Genomic DNA, 15,667 nt, shown 5'->3' with positions numbered 1-15,667 from the left:
AGGAAAGCAGAGCACCAGCCGGGCTGCAGGAGTTGCTGGAAGGAGGCGTACAGGGTGCCATCCAACCATCTTAGGTATTCTACTCTGGATTCATGTACGGCTTACTCCTTAGTCTTTGCTTCTCCTGACGATAACCCACAAGGCAGCAGAGGTTTAGGATCAATTATTTCCTTCTTCTAAATGGGCTACTTTCCCAGGTGGATGAGCTCCACCTGCCTCCCACTTCCCTCTACAGCACACGCAGAAACCACCTTAATAATAATAATAATAATAATAATAATAATAATAATAATAGCTGGAGGGCTGTATGGTCGATAGAGAGATTTATAAGCATGATAAAAAATTGTTTTTATATGTGACAACAGCAGCAAAAAAACTATTAGCCCAGCGATGGAAGCAAGAAGAACTACCAACAAAAGAAGAATGGCAAATGAAACTGATGGACTATGCCGAGTTGGCGAAATTAACTGGAAAAATTTGGAACCAGCAAGACCAGACTCTCCTGAAAGATGGGAAGAATGATATATTTGAAAGGCAATTGTAATCAACTGACATCGCTTGTAGGGTTGCAAGAAGTTTTGAATTATATGAATTCTTGCGAAAAAGGACTAAGAAGGAGTTTATTTAAGATTTGGATTTTATAGCAGTAACTATTAAATTAAAATGCAAAATCAGAAAGAACCATTAATCGAGGTTGACGGAAGTCTTAGGCTATGATAGTCAAGGTTTGTTATATTGTATAAGATGGGATGTTATGCTTGGAAAACGTGTGCAAAACCAATAAAAATTATATATATAAAAATAGCTGGAGGGCCAAGTTTGGCCATGCCTGCTGTAGGGTCAAAAGGAACTAAATCTATTCACTGTATGATCCTTTTTTAAGTGTGGCGGGCATGTGGCTTTTTAAGTCTTCGGTTTTCACCAAGACACATTTAAGGGATTTGCCAGGTAGAAAGGACCCTAGGAAACTGCTTTATACAAGAGTTAGACCACTGGTGCGTCTAGCCTGGTATTATACCCCGCCCTTCCCAGTTCAGGAAACCAGGCTCAGAGCAGCTAACAAAACAATTCATTGATGCTACAAAAAACAGCATAAAATATGGGATAAAGTGTAAATAACAATAAAATCAAAAATCAATTTAGGGGGAAAATCCATCCAATAAACATTGGATGATCACCAGGGCTAGCTGGCTAAATTAGTCCCACTTGGGCCAGTGAGGAGACCAAGGGAGAACCAGCTGTGGGATTCCAGAGTGGGCAATCTTCACAAAAAGGAGAGGGGGAGGGAAGGAAGGGGAACAAAAAATCAGGCTTCTTGACTGTTGGACCCACTATTGGTCTTGTCCATTTAATCTGCCAGAGCCTGTCTTTGCATGCAGGAGAAGTCCCTAACTCACTGAGGGTTTGAGACTCATCAGCTACCCTCCCCTGGTTTAGCCGGCCAGAAAAAGTCAAAGAACCTAATTCTGGCTTGAAAAGGGAAAAAACAAACAAACACACACACAAAAAATAAAAATGGATGTTAAAAGTTAAGAAACTGTAGAACATGATTATCTAGAAAGAGGCAGCCTTTTGCTGCTTTCAAGATGAGTGTGTGTGCAGACACTTTTGACTTAACCTTAAAAACCAAGAAAAAACTTTAAAAACTGATCCAAACTTTGTATGTATATTACTCATCATGTGAGTCAATGGGGGGGGGGTTGTTTTATTTTTAAAGAACTAAAATGATTAGTTGTAAGCATGCAAATGTCCTGTACATTACTTAAAACACAACCCACCCACCCACTACAGAAGTAGGGAAAAAACGCACAAAACTAATCTGACCACGGAGGAGTGGGGTGGGACGAGCTTTGTGGGTGGGGAATGTGTTGTTCATCGTGGAAGCTGAGCTGAAAGAGCACAGCGAAGAAAAAGCAATGCCTATACTGTAGGCAACGTTAGCCAACGATAACAAGCTCAGAGAGAGAGAGAGAGAGAGAGAGAGAGAGAGAGAGAGAGAGAGAGAGAGCAGAACAGAATTCCTGCATTGCAGGGGGTTGGTCTAGATGTCGTTAGGATATATAAGCTAGTCACCAAACAGCTCCTTAAAACAGGTTACAGATGCCAAAACAAAATGCCTAGTTGGCTTGAGCCGAGATAGTTTGAAAGCTGTCGTATTTTCAAGACGACTTTTTGGTTCCTGAAATTCATCCTGATTGTGCAGGTGAAATGTAACAGATAGGATGTGTTGCTCGTGTGTGAAAGCAGTCAAGATCCAAGGATGCCCAGGCATGCACCTCTAGATGGTGGAGACATCAGGTGCCATCCTGGTGCCCAGGCATCTTCACTTGGTTGCAGGTGGCCGATTGCCAGGTGCAAAATGTCCCCAGTGCCTGGACTAGAAGACCCTTGGAGTCCCTTCCAACTCTACAAAATAGGATCCAAAATGCAGCAGTCAGATTGGTCCTAGAACAATAGGATCCAAAATGCAGCAGTCTGACTGGTCCTAGAACAATGCAGCAGTATGACTGGTCCACAGGAGCCACCCAATCCAGCTCCAGGTGGAAGTGAATCCACAACCTGATTGGCCTACAGGAGAATCCCGGAATTAGCCAATCACATGCAGCCCATTGTGTAAATAATGTATATAAAGCAGATATTTTGGGGAAAATGTTAATTCCTCCTCACCGCTATGAGCTGAACAAAGAGCATGAAATCCACTCTCGACTCTGAGTATACAGTGGTGCCCCGCAAGACGGAAAACCCGCTAGACGAAAGGGTTTTCCGTTTTGGAGGTGCTTCGCAAAACGAATTTCCCTATGGGCTTGCTTCGCAAGACGAAATGTCTTGCGAGTTCCCGCGGGTTCCCCCCCTTTTCCTAAGCCGCTAAGCCGCTTATCAGCTGATCCACTGATAAGCCACTTATCAGCTGATCTACTAAAAGCTGCTAAACCGCTAATAGCGCTAATCCGCTAAGCTGTCAATGGGCTTGCTTCGCAAGACGAAAAAACCGCTATACGAAGAGCCTCACGGAACGGATTCATTTCGTCTTGTGAGGCACCACTGTATTTCACTCAATTTTATGATTCCCTGAACATAATAAACCTATCAGGTTTATCCATCTAATCAGTCAATCAAGCCATCAATCATCTATTGTCTTTCGTTCTCCCCACAATAGTCTACTAAGCTATCATCTGCACACAGCCCACAGTATGGTTACGGCTCGGGAGGAGTTTGGGTTATCCTTTCTATCAGTCCCTAGCTTTGTTGAAATATAATCTTGGGGTCATAAAGGCCTCAGAGGCAGAGACTTGAGTAGCTGCAGCGAAGAACAGGAGCTAGGTTAAGTGCGAATGACCTGTCGCTCCTCTGCCTTATTTCCCAGCGCCCTTCAGCAGAATCTGCCGCTTCTGCAGCCTTGGCAAAGACCTGCCTCTTATTTCAAAAGGAAGCTGGCGTTCTGCACATCTCTTAATGCGGAAAGGCCTTGCTGGGGAGCTGCATCAAAGGGAGCTCTACAGAAAAAAGAGAGAGATTCGCAGATACGGAAGGAAGCAGAACGGACAAAAACCTGGCCGCGAACGCAGAGATGAGAGTTGATTCTGTCTCCCCACCCCGCCCACAAAGGCACACATGGAAAAGGACCCGAAAGCAGGCCGGGGTGTGCGCACACAGTGACACATCCTTTCAGGGTTTGGGACAAGTGACAGGTCTCTCATGCGCCGTCTGCCTCGTGAATCATGCCTCGGTACTGGCTCCACACCGTGCCAGGGTGGAGGGAAGCTGGCACGCTGCATTTTCCCTCACAAACACAACGCAGACTTAAATGCATCAAGCCCAAGCTGAGCCGTCTCCATGGCGACAGCCTCGGCGATGCTGGCTTGGCACCAGGGTTGCAAACCAAGATGATTAATTCCAACAAATCCATTGAACAAGTCGGTGGGGAGGGAAGCCAAGTGGGCAGATGAGAAAGCTGGCACAGCCCACGTCACTTCAGGTTGGCGGAGAGCAAATGCCAGAGTGAAGGGCACTCTGTTTGCCCCTGCCCCCCCCCCATGGATCCTGTCCCAAGCTTGCCTTTCAGCGCAGCTTTTGCCTCCGAGGGACCAAAAATATAGCACAGGGCCCAAATCGCTAGATCTGACGCTTCTGCGATTCATTGGATGATGGCAATCAATACTAACACTAATAATAGTACTTAAAAAACTGTATTATTTCTACCAAATATGGGATGTCTCGGGTTCCGTGATGGATGGAAGGCAGCACATAAATGTAAGAAAAGGATAAAATAAATAATGCAGCACTTGAAAACACAAAAAGCTATATAGAAGTTAAAAAACAACAACCAAATCTGTTACCCACAGGTTCACAATCATAACCTTTACAAAATGCTAAGCATGTTAGCAGAAACCACATCCAAGTACAGTAGTAATAATCATAATAATTTATTATTTATACCCCGCCCATCTGGCTGGGTTCCCCAGCCACTCTGGGCAGCTCCCAACAGAATAATAATAATAATAATAATAATAATAATAATAATAATAATAATAGAAAAGCTGTAAAACATTAAAAACCTCCCTAAACAGGGCTGCCTTCAGATCCTTCAGAATAGATCCAAAAGCATGGCTGCCCCAGCCAATCTCACGTTATGGGGAGTTCTGCAAGTGCTCCCTGCGATATCCAAGACTCAGACCATTTAATGGCTTTATGGTTTATAGACAGCACCTTGAATTGGCTTGGAAACATATTGGTAGCAGTATAAGGAAGAGTGCCCTCTCATCATTTTAGGACTGTATTGAAACCCCTCAGTATGTATCCATGGTTTACATGAACTGCGGGGTAAACACCTTGGCGCTTCTAAGGCTTTCTCTCTGCTGGTATCTTTGGTGGCAGCCGCAAGAAGTGTGCTCTTATTTCCTCCGGAGAGCAGCCTGAGAAACACCAGAGTTGAGAGTGGATTTTATGCTCTTTATTCAGCTCATAGTGGTGAGGAGGAATGGAAGTTCCCCCAGAATGTCTGCTTTATATACATTATTTACACAATGGGCTGCATGTGATTGGCTAATTCCTGGACTCTCCTGTAGGCCAATCAGGCTGTGGATTCACTTCCACCTGCAGCTGGATTGGATGGCTCCTGCGGACCAATCATACTGCTGCATTGTTCTAGGACCAATCAGACTGCTGCATTTTGGATCCTATTCAACTCAGTACATAACAGAACCTGTTAGAATCATAGAATTGTAAAAGGTAAAAGGTAAAGGACCCCTGGATGGTTAAGTCCAGTCAAAGGTGACTGAGGTTGCGGCGTTCATCTCGCTTTCAGGCCAAGGGAGCCGGTGTTTGTCCACAGACAGTTTTCCGGTTCCTGTGGCCAGCAAGACCAAACCACTTCTGGCGCAACGGGACACCATGCCGAGTGCCAGAGCGCACGGAAATGAAGTTCACCTTCTTATTTATCTACTTGCACTGGCATGCTTTTGAACTGCTAGGTTGGCAAGAGCTGGGACAGAGCTCACCCTGTTGCGGGGAATCGAACTGCTGACCTTCCGATCGGCAAGCCCAAGAGGCTCAGTGGTTTAGACCACAGTGCCACCCGTATCCATGGCTTCCCGTCGGGGAATCGAACCCCGGTCTCCTGTGTGACAGGTGGGGATACTTACCACTACACCCATGGTAGCTAGATTCATGAGACAGCCGTGTTTTGCCAGTAAAGGGACCCCTGATCATTAGGTCTGGTCGTAACCGACTCTGGGGTTGCGGCGCTCATCTCACTTTATTGGCTGAGGGAGCCGGCGTACAGCTTCCGGGTCATGTGGCCAGCACGACTAAGCTGCTTCTGGCGAACCACAGCAGTGGACGGAAACGCCATTTACCTTCCCGTCGTAGTGGTACCTATTTATCTACTTGCACATTGATGTGCTTTCAAACTGCTATGTTGGCAGGAGCAGGGACCGAGCAACAGGAGCTCACCCCGTCACGGGGATTCGACCCACCGACCTTCTGATCGGCAAGTCGTAGGCTCTGTGGTTTAACCCACAGCACCACCTGCGTCCCTATATGTTTTGCTAGGTTCCATGGCAAATCTGAAAAAGGCTACAGAGTGCCTTTAAATTGCCTAGCAACTGCAAAGGGTGCTATCACTCAGCCCCTCAGTCTTGCAACACAGCACGGATTCAAACTGCCGACCTTCTGACTTGGAAGCCCAAGAGGCTTAGTGGTTTAGACCACAGCGCCACTGGCGTCCCCCATAGAATTGTAGAGCTGGAAGGCACCACAAGCACCATCTAGTCGACTCCACTGCAATGCAGAAATCTTTTGCCCAACATGGGGCTTGAACACATAACCCTAAGATTAAGAGTCTCGCGCTCTACCGACTGAGCTACCAAGGGTTCAAGAGCCCCCAACAAAGCAGTCCTCCCAAATTCAGGTGGTTGGTAAAGAGGAGCCCACTAAGGAAGGTAGTCTTGCCCCTCCCCTTGGTGGCATTCTGAAATCTTGTGAGGACCCTTTTCCTCTTCTAGAAGAAGGTGTTTGATGGTCAAAGCCATTGACTGCTTTAGTACCCCGACATACCAGGGGGTATGTTTTATCTTAAATACAGTGGTACCTTGGGTTACATACGCTTCAGGTTACATACGCTTCAGGTTACAAACTCCGCTAACCCAGAAATAGTGCTTCAGGTTAAGAACTTTGCTTCAGGATAAGAACAGAAATCGGGCTTCGGTGGCGCAGTGGCAGCGGGAGGCCCCATTAGCTAAAGTGGTGCTTCAGGTTAAGAACAGTTTCAGGTTAAGAACAGACCTCCCGAACGAATTAAGTTCTTAACCCGAGGTACCACTGTACCTGCTTGCTGTCGTATTTTCCTATTTCTTGTTTTTACTGTCCCTGGTCTTTAAATCACTTCACATGCCACCTTGAGCTTCTTAAAGGAATGGCAGAGCATGAATTTTTCAAGTGAATAAATAATAAAAGATTAACTAACTGAAAAATGGCAAGATTTAGCAGTGGCGTAAAACATAAAGCAATGAAGGAAGGGGAAAGGAGTAAAAATGGCGCCCGCCTGAGAGATGCCAGAACTGAGTTCCTGTGAGTTCCGGCTAGGGGAAAATGCCCTCAATAAAACTATTTTTAAGTTCAGCAGCACACTAATATCACCAAGGGGCAAATTCCAAGCCTTGGAATTGACTGCAGATGCAGTCCTGACTTTTCCACACTTCCTATACCTTGCCAGAGAGAATGGACCCAGATAAATTCAAACCTAAGGGGTTTGATCCAAATGCTTACTTCGCTGCATTCAGAGCGAACATGACTCAGCAAGGGACCTCCATTTTGCTATCTACTCTACTTCTTTTCTCCCTAGTGGAAGTTGCGACTCTTCTGGAACCGGGGCTTCAGAGATCTGAGATTCACTGCCTTGCTCTCCACCACCCTTCTAAGCGCTGCCTCAAATGTGCAGATTCTTAGTTCCACGTGTGAAGGCGAAATTGACAACGCAACCGTTTCATCCTGGTCCCAGACTTAGTGGGTTGAATTTACTCAGAGTAGAACTATGAAAATGAATGGACCTGAGTTAGATGTGTCTATTAACTTCCACTCTGAGTGGGATGGGTGTTGAATACTACCAGATAGTCGAAAATCAAACAAAACTTTGTAGGGGGAACACTTCAAATGTGTTCCAAACACATCTACTCTAGTTCTGACTTCAAGGGAGAGGAACCACTCCTGCTCCTTTCTAATTGATCAGGATACCTGGAGGCAGGTGGTACTTAGGGTGAACAAGGTTACATCGCAGACAGGACTTGGGCAGTGAGGATGTGGGAGTGTTTTGGAGAGCGCCATGAAAAACTGCATGTGAATTCCCCAGATTTGTAAATGGAAGGAAAGGGACACACTGATAATCTGATTTAAACATGAAAAGAAATCCAGTTCACTCTTACTTTCTATATTGTCTTAACAATCTTCCGAAGTGACTCACTTTGAGACTTTCAGGGTATGTAAACTCCTTTCCACCAGCTAGTAAATTATATGGTAAGTGGGGGGAAATAACCTTAAAGAAATGCCTCCCATCAGAGCGGGGGAAAAGATATCTAGTAGTGTCCCCCCCCATTTCTGGAAAGAGGAAGAAATACGAGAATTGCTATGGAAATTCCGATGAGCTCTGAGTGAATATATTGGGGGAGCCATGCAAATAACCATTGGCCTAGTCACCAATGATGAATAACAAGAGAAGACAGATCTTTCTAATGTTTTGAGAATCAGAGTGATGAGTCTCACTCCCCCTCGGTGCCATTCCTACTCTGGCTCCCTCACCTGGAATTGTAGGGATGAAGACTGGAAAGCAATCGTTCTGCCCCAGCCCCCAACAGCTGCTGCGAACCGAGAGGGAGGCAGCCCCAGCGCAGAAGTAAGGCTAGCTATCGTGGGAGTAACTCATTTCTATGCACGAGTTAACATTGCGCAGGAGAGGGGAGCGGCCGTGAGGAACAGGATGCGAACGGCATGACTTGGCAGAAGACAAGAGATCCGTTCCATGTCAGATGATCACAATGAGATCCAAACCTTCCCCTCCTGCCAAACTTGCCGCTTTGCACCCGTTTCTGCGGCGCTGCAGGGTAGTGGGAGTCTCTCCTCCCTGTTCTCCTGGCAGGTGCTGATCATGTAACACAGCTCATTGCTGGGATTCGGAAACACAGGCCCAATTCTTGCTAGTCCAAGGGAAGAAAGGGGGAGCCTGGACGGCACTTAAGGAGAAGCACTGTTCATCGATACAACATATCTTCTCTATACACAGAAAAGGAGGTCGCACAGAGCTGGCGATGTTCCTGTTCACCTTGTAACGTTCCTTCCATTTTGGGGGGCTTGAAACGCCTCTCCTAACTGAAGCGTGTAACACTTTTCACTTTGCACCTTATGGCCGTGTTAGCCAATGTACACTTGGTTCCCGAATGGCTTGGCTCCCAAACAAATCAGCTCCCGGATGCCGCAGACACACAAGTGTTCCGATTTACGAACGCTTTTCAGAAGCCAGACGTCTGACGCGGCTTCCGACTGAGTGCAGAAAGCTCCTGCAGCCAATCAGAAGCTGTGCCTTGGTTCTCGAATGGTTTTGGGAGTCGGACAGACTCCAGGAATGGATTAAGTTTGAGAACCAAGGTACCACTGATGTGCTGGCCTCCTTCTCTGGCTGAGATGAGGGTCCAGGAATCTGAATATGCCCACCAGCTATTGGTTCTAGGCCACCAGCACCTTCTGTTCTCCAGCAGAAATGGTCCCCGAGCAGCTCAAGAGGAATGTCACCATCCCTATTCCCATCTCCTTCCTGTTCTACTGTTTCCACTCTACTTGGATCTGGTCCCATGCCCTCCCCCTTTCCTAGATGTGACTGAAGCTTACTTGCATCATTTTGCATTTTGTTAGCATTTAGCTATTGCCCCTGAGCCCTGTCAAGAAAGGCTCCTACAGTTTTCATCGTACTGATCTCTGGAGCTTTCATGTACTGGAAGCCAATGGTCTCCAGTCAGAGCCTTTTGCAGATCTACTTTCTGAATGAAGCATTGAAGGTGGCAGTTGGAGGATGCAGTTATCCAATTAGGTCTCCTAGCATCCTGAGTGGCATCAAAAACACATGATATATGCACCACCACCAATTCCCAAGCGACGGCATCAAGAACGGCAGGCTGTAACATCATGGCTCAGTTCAGCTGTTTGTTTTCTTCTCTACTCTACCTACTGAGCTGAACCAGTCTGAATTTTCTCTCCAATCTCCTTAATTCTGCCTAGCTGTTCCTTCTGCCGAAATTCCTTCTTTGCCTCTCTCGGAGTTTCAGAATCAGATATACCGTATTTTTCGCCCTATAGGATGCATTTCCCCCCCTCCAAAAATGAAGGGGAAATCTGTGTGCATCCTATGGGGCGAATACAGGCTTTCGCTGAAGCTTGGAGAGCGAGAGGGATCGGTGCGCACCCACCCGTCTCGCTCTCCAGGCTTCAGGAAGCTATCAGCAAGCCTGGGGAGCCCGTAGGAGTTCCCGCAGGGCTCCCCATGCTGCGGAAGCAGCCTGCCGCCTGGCGTGCGGGGTGCCCTGAAGCAGAGCGCCCCACGAGCTGGGCAGACATCAGCCAGCCCCACAAGCTCGGGGGACAGCGGGGAGGCGCAGCGCCGCCATCCCGCTGTTCCCCGACCTGGTTTTGGGGGGGAAATAAAGGATTTCCCCCCTTTTATTCCCCCCCCCCAAAATTAGGTGCGTCCTATGGGACGGAGCGTCCTATGGGAGAAAAAATATGGTACTAACTGAAAAGCTGTTATCGTATTAATCCCACTGCAGAGACATCACATAGAAATGTACTGTATGCCAGCTTTCCAAACTTTTCACGTTGGTGACACATTTTTAGACACACATCATTTCGCGACACAGAAATTCAGTTTTACTAGCAAACCGGAAGTTAAACTAACCTCTTTCCAGCCCTGGGAGGAGTACAGGGTGCATTCGTGCAAAACACCTACACACTGCAGCCGATACACTAATGTGTCGCGACACACAGTTTGGAAAGCTCTGCTGTACGTTGTGATCCAAAATGATAAAAAAATACTGTTGAGGAATGCTAATAAAAATCTTTTTTAAAGTATGGTTGTATTCTGGGCGGGGGTGATATCTGCCCTATTCTGTTGATAGCAAGGACAGAATATAAATGCATACGGTAATTTAGTAAATGAAATCATTGCAAGTGGGGTTTCCTTTTCAGCCTTTTCAGATTTAAACAGAGGTGGCTTGTGATAAGATCTAAAGCAGCGATACTGACTTCTACAGATGACCGACACAGTTGTTGTGCATGATGAAACACAAATTCAGATGACATAGTCACACAGCCGTGCGTTAATAGGACAGTCACAAAGTTTTGCGGCATTCATAAAGATAAAAGGAAGTCCCTGGGAAACCCTCAAAGTCTTATACCACACCGCCCCCTAGGGTGGCCAGGTGAGAAAAAGAGAAAGAGAGCGGTCAGGACTTCTGCACCTTCAGAAGTTGTATAGAAGAAGAGATCACAGAAAGTGTTCCTTCAACTACAAGCTACACCTGATAAAATTATCTCTTACATGCACTTATTAAAGCTGCAGGACCCCTGTCCTCTCTATTTCACCTGGCCACCCTACTGCCAGCCAACTAGAAAATAATTCATCCCTTTACATTACTGATTCATTAGTAAATATTGGAGAAGCTATGGCATCTGCGTCTCTTGTAAACGCTTGCAACACCTGAGATGTGTATTTTTGAGATTATATGTTGCTATAAATTGTTTTTAATATGTTTTAATGTTGCAACCTGCTCTGAGTCCTCGGGGTGAAGAGTGGGTTGTTGTTGTTAATAGTATAGTTATACTTTTGCCAACAAAGGACTGTATAGTTAAAGCGATGGTTTTCCCAGTAGTGATGCATGGAAGTGACAGCTGGACCATAAAGAAGACTGATCGCCGAAGAATTGATGCTTTTGAATTATGGTGCTGGAGGAGACTCTTGAGAGTCCCATGGACTGCAAGAAGATCAAACCTATCCATTCTTAAGGAAATCAGCCCCGAGTGCTCACTGGAAGGACAGATCCTGAAGCTGAGGCTCCAATACTTTGGCCACCTCATGAGAAGAGAAGACTTCCTGGAAAAGACCCTGATGTTGGGAAAGATGGAGGGCACAAGGAGTAGGGGACGACAGAGGACAAGATGGTTGGACAGTGTTCTCGAAGCTACCAGCATGAGTTTGACCGAACTGCGGGAGGCTGTGGAAGACAGGAATGCCTGGCGTGCTCTGGTCCATGGGGTCACGAAGAGTCGGACACAAGTAAACGACTAAACAACAAATACTTTTAAGCAGTGCTTTTTTTCTTAAAAAAATGTTTGGGGTACTCTTCTTTTGACTCAAGGAAATCACCATTTCATAGTTCAAATCAGGGGAAATAAATACAGTAAGTGGACAAAAGTACAAAGATTCACAAAATGTTTAGGGGTATGCATACCCCCAGTTCCCACCCCCAGAAAAACACACACACTGCTTTTAAATATAAACAAAAAGGATCACAATAACAAAATATTTAAAAGGAGAAAAGCGGGATATTATACTTGTGCATAAATATCAAACAGCATTTGCATTATTTGCCAAGTCTGAGATTAAAGGTAAAGGTAAAGGTACCCCTGCCCGTACGGGCCAGTCTTGACAGACTCTAGGGTTGTGCACTCATCTCACTCTAGAGGCCGGGAGCCAGCGCTGTCCGCAGACACTTCCGGGTCACGTGGCCAGCGTGATGAAGCTGCTCCGGCAAACCGGCACCAGCGCAGCACACGGAAACGCCGTTTACCTTCCCGCTATACAGCGGTACCTATTTATCTACTTGCACTTAAGGGTGCTTTTGAACTGCTAGGTGGGCAGGAGCTGAGACCGAACGACGGGAGCTCACCCCGCCGCGGGGATTCGAACCGCCGACCATGCGATCGGCAAGTCCTAGGCGCTGAGGTTTTACCCACAGCGCCACCCGCATCCCCAAGTCTGAGATTAGAAGACATCTATCATTCATGTGCCTTGGCCAAAATCAAAGAATATTGCTAAATTTTATATATTCTTTAAAAGTTCTATGCCACCCTTCCATAGAAATTTTCAGGCAACTTAACTGACCTTCAGAAAAACAAACAACACACCTGAGTAACAAGTTTTAAAAGCATTAAAATAGTGGATAAAAACTGGGCAGCAGTAACTTCATCAAAGTTAAGAAGTGAATGCCTGAGAAAAGAAAGCGATTATTGCTATTTAAAAACCTGGTGCCCGAAAGATAGCAAAGTGGGTACCAGACGGGCCTCTCCAGGGAGAGAATTATCTTAGTAGGGCACCACAATTTAGCAGGAGTTACCGAGCATTTTGGGGAAATGTAATTAGGAAGACAAATTATTTCATGCTCTGGGATGGCAGAACTGAAGAAAAGCATGTTTTGGCTCATTAATTGGCCAGGGAACCAAGGACTGTTCAATTGTGTGGGTTTGGGGTCTGCGTGTCTTTGTGCGCATATACATATATGTGTGCTCGCTTTGGCAGCACATATACTAAAAAATTGGAACGATATATATTTGTGTGTGTGTGTGTGTGTGTGTGTGTGTGTGTGTATATACACACATGTACATTATTACAACTGATTGTAAGCTGCCGAGAATCATTCGTTCAAAAGGCAAGGTATGTATCAAATGAATAAGCTAGCCGGTTTGCAGGAGAGCAGAAAAGTAAGTCAACTCCATCAACAGACCCATCAGCTATTATCCAAAGGCAATAATAATAAATCCTTAGAGCACACTCAGAAGCAGGTCCTATTGTGCTCATTGGGGTTTACGCCTTATGTCTGAAAGTCATCTCTTAATGCCAAATAAATGAAGATCTCATATAGTATGCAGCGGAAACAGTGTTCTAGGATGACACTGAATTTTTGTCAATGGTATTAAAAAAAATTAAAATCCAGACATTTATGTCTACTTGAAAAACCAACCCTCCCAATGTCAGCAACGCTGCAGGAATGGGACAGAATGAAAAAGATACATCTATTTTGTCTTATTACCTCTTTGTTCCTTTGGGATTTGTTATAACGTAACCAGATTCGAAAATACACTATCAAACGAGAACTGTATAATTCATGCCCAAATTAGCACAGTGGTGCCTCGCAAGACGAAATTAATCCGTTCCGTGAGGCTCTTCGTATAGCGGTTTTTTCGTCTTGCGAAGCAAGCCCATTGACAGCTTAGCGGATTAGTGCTATTAGCGGTTTAGCGGCTTTTAGCGATCAGCTGTTAAGTGGCTTATCAGCGGATCAGCGGCTTAGCGGCTTAGGAAAAGGGGGGGAAAGGGGAAAAAACCCACAGGAACTGGCAAGACATTTTCGTCCTGCGAAGCAAGCCCATAGGGAAATTCGTTTTGCGAAGCGCCTCCAAAACGGAAAACCCTTTCGTCTAGCGGGTTTTCCGTCTTGCGAGGCATTCGTCTTGCGGGGCACCACTGTACCGAGATGGAAATCAATGCCTTGTTGGGGTTACTTTATTTTCAGTTGTGGAGTTTCATATTGTAGATCCTTAAGTCTAGGAAGATGAAAGTAGAAACATCTCCCTTCAAGGAGATTCATTTGTCATGGATGCTTTGAGTTGAGATTCCTGCATTGCAGGGGGTTGGACTAGATGTCCCTTGGGGTCCCTTCCAACTCTACAGTTCTATGATCCAACATTTACTTGTGAGAGCAGAATATAATACGGTAATTCAGACAAGACAGAAGTCCTTTTGCTTAGTAGGAACCAGTGCAGAGTAGTGTGTTGAGTGTCGTTTTGATGGAGTGCGTTTGTCCGGCTTCAGCTTGGGAGTCAGCTGCAACTCTTCCTTTAAAGTTCTAAATGACTGGGACCGGGGTATTTAAGAAGGGATGCCTACATGATTCTGCCTGCCCACTGAGAACTTCAGTGAAGGCTCTCTTTTGATGTACTGCGTAGGGCTGGGTGCTACCTGGTTTTCAACTTCGCAATCTATCACCAGCTAAACATCACATTATACAGATATATCACAGTGTCTGAAATAAGGATGGAGCTATGTGGAGGCACTAGGGGACACGGGTGGCGTTGTGGGTTAAACCACAGAGCCTAGGACTTGCTGATCAGAAGGTCAGCGGTTCGAATTCCCACGACGGGGTGAGCTCCTGTTGCTCGGTCCCTGCTCCTGCCAACCTAGCAGTTCGAAAGCACACCAGTGCAAGTAGATACCTTCCAGCGGGAAGATAAACGGCGTTTCCATGCGCTGCTCTGGTTCGCCAGAAGCGGCTTCGTCATGCTGGCCACATGACCCGGAAGCTGTATGCTGGCTCCCTCGGCCAATAAAGTGAGATGAGCGCCGCCACGACTGGACCTAATGGTCAGGGGTCCCTTTACCTTATGTAGAGGCACTAGCTGGTTTCACAGTTTTCCCTGCATTGTGATTTTGGCCAGTGCCTGCTCTTGTGATTCACTGCCTCCTGCATGAGGCAGGGGTGAGCTGAGACAACAGGGGCTGCAGGAATCAAGAGAAGCATTGGCTTTCATGGCTTTTCCCACATTGTGATTTTTGCATAGCACATATGCATCATGTTTCGCAATATATTGCCAGGTCAAAAATTATGAAACTGATATAATGATATGGACTTCAAAGTGGTTTTGGGTGATATATACTGGATGATTAGTTTGTTGTTGTGACTAAGTATTGACCACGTGACATTTTTGTTGTTGTTTTTGTTGATGATATTTAATAAGCTTAATCATTGACCCAAATGGTCATCTATTCCACCCCCAGCAAAGATCTCAGAAACCCGTTCCCCAGCAGCTTAGAGCAGGACTTTTAGTGTTGCTGCCCTTGTTCTATGGAATAACATTCCCGTCAAAATAGGATAGGCACCCATATCGGTGCTTTTTTGTTCTGAATGGCTTTCCCAGACACAGAAATGGGTCTTTATCTTGATAAGGCTACTTTGTATGGTTTTAGCTTCATCTTAAAAATATTTGCTGTTTATGACTTTTAAACTCTCTTCAATTATCTTTAGTGTGCATCCCCTTGAGATGATTGTTTAGAATGTGATTAATAAGTCAATGATATCTTTATTTTTAATAATCATCAGCAGGGTTTTTTTCAGCTGAAACTTGCCGGAACTCA

At 45.7% G+C, this 15,667-nt stretch overlaps 1 protein-coding gene across 4 annotated transcripts in view; it reads right to left on the bottom strand.

The window, feature by feature from the left end:
* PSD (pleckstrin and Sec7 domain containing) overlaps positions 1 to 15,667 on the bottom strand; it is a gene marked incomplete at its 5' end in the record, with an annotated part of 89,838 nt that overhangs the window by 10,820 nt on the left and 63,351 nt on the right. The window lies entirely within an intron of this gene.

Source organism: Podarcis gaigeae (genome assembly GCF_964106915.1).
Source record: "Podarcis gaigeae genome assembly, chromosome: 5".
Lineage (NCBI taxonomy): Eukaryota > Metazoa > Chordata > Lepidosauria > Squamata > Lacertidae > Podarcis > Podarcis gaigeae.
This window is presented reverse-complemented; position numbering and strand designations above follow the sequence as displayed.